General features: G+C 52.1%; 1 pseudogene across 1 annotated transcript; it reads left to right on the forward strand.

The window, feature by feature from the left end:
- Positions 1–397: 397 nt before the first annotated feature.
- Positions 398–909, forward strand: LOC104545858 (annotated as a pseudogene). The gene has a single exon (XR_728178.1). The product of XR_728178.1 is annotated as a nuclear factor erythroid 2-related factor 1 pseudogene (transcript).
- Positions 910–1,387: the final 478 nt, after the last annotated feature.

The following is a 1,387-nucleotide window of genomic DNA, read 5'->3' on the forward strand; positions in this document are numbered from 1 at the left end:
ATTTTAATGTATTTGTGCAGTCTGTGTTCTGAAACAGTCGTGAAGAAGATGAAAGGGCGGGAGGAGGCTGTCTTCTCGGGAGGAAGGGGTTGTTGCTTCTCAAGTTTTAATTCTTTAATTACACTCTGCTGCCCAGCCAGCCAGTTCCAGACTTTGAGGAGCAAGACAAAGTCGTCCCAAACCCAAAGTCTTTAAATCAAAAAGTTCTTTAAACTTTTATCCCGTGTTTGGCGATAACCTGAATGCCAAAGTCGTTGCTTTATTTTTGTTTGTGTGAAAGTGGGGCAGAGGAAAGCCAAACCCACCCAACCTGTTGTGTGGAGAATTCATCTGACGCTGGTTTGTTGTGTTGTGTTTATAATTCCCAAACCTTCCACGTGTTTTCCTTCTCTGCCAGAAATGCTTTCTCTGAAGAAATACTTCACCGAAGGCCTCATCCAGTTCACCATTCTGCTCAGCCTGATCGGCGTTCGTGTGGACGTGGACACCTACCTGAACTCACAGCTCCCCCCTCTCCGCGAGATCATTCTTGGCCAGAGCTCTGCTTACACCCAGACCCAGTTTCACAACCTGCGTAACACCTTGGATGGATATGGCATCCACCCAAAAAGCGTAGACCTGGACTATTACTTCACCGCTCGCAGGTTGCTCAACCAGGTGAGGGCCCTGGACAGGTTTCAGGTGCCCACCACCGAAGTCAACGCTTGGTTGGTGCACAGAGACCCTGATGGCTCCGTGTCCGGTGGCCAGCCCAGCGCCGGCATCGCCCTAGAGAACGGCAGCGGTTTGCAGGATGGGAGCAGCCCAGACAACGGGGTGAGAGAGAGCGGCGCTGAGCAGGGTTTTGGGGAAGAACTGGAAGATTTGGGAGCGGTGGCTGCGCCAGTGAACGGAGACCTGACCAAAGAGGTAGGCAGGACCTTTCTTTTGCCTGTGGTGTGGGGAAAAGGGGGCTCTGGGGGTGCTCTTGCTTGCTGGTACCCATCCAAGCGAGTGGTACTCTATGTTGTGGGTGTTTAGCAGTTGGGAGAAGTGGATCCCTGCTTGGGGACGGTGTAATGCCGAATGACTGTTCAGTTTGAGAGGTTTTCTTCTTTTTGCTTGTTTGATTCTTGGGCTGAAAGTAACAGTGAAAGGACGAGGGAGAGGGTCGGGGTCAGCGTTTCAACCTGCGCGCGTGGTTTTGCGTTGTGAAACCGGTGAAAGGAGGCCGGGAAATAAACAGGGGCATTGGGTAACAGCCCCAGCCCAGGTGTCGAGCGGGCGGTTGGGTTACTTGGCTCTGGAGCCGATCCAGTGGAGATGTTTATTGCTTGGTTTTCATCACAGACGGGTGGGGAGAGGTGAACTGGAAAGCACTTTGGGTGGTTTTTTTTCCTGTCTGAGC

Source organism: Mesitornis unicolor, unplaced genomic scaffold (assembly GCF_000695765.1).
Source record: "Mesitornis unicolor isolate BGI_N332 unplaced genomic scaffold, ASM69576v1 scaffold37488, whole genome shotgun sequence".
Classification (NCBI taxonomy): domain Eukaryota; kingdom Metazoa; phylum Chordata; class Aves; order Mesitornithiformes; family Mesitornithidae; genus Mesitornis; species Mesitornis unicolor.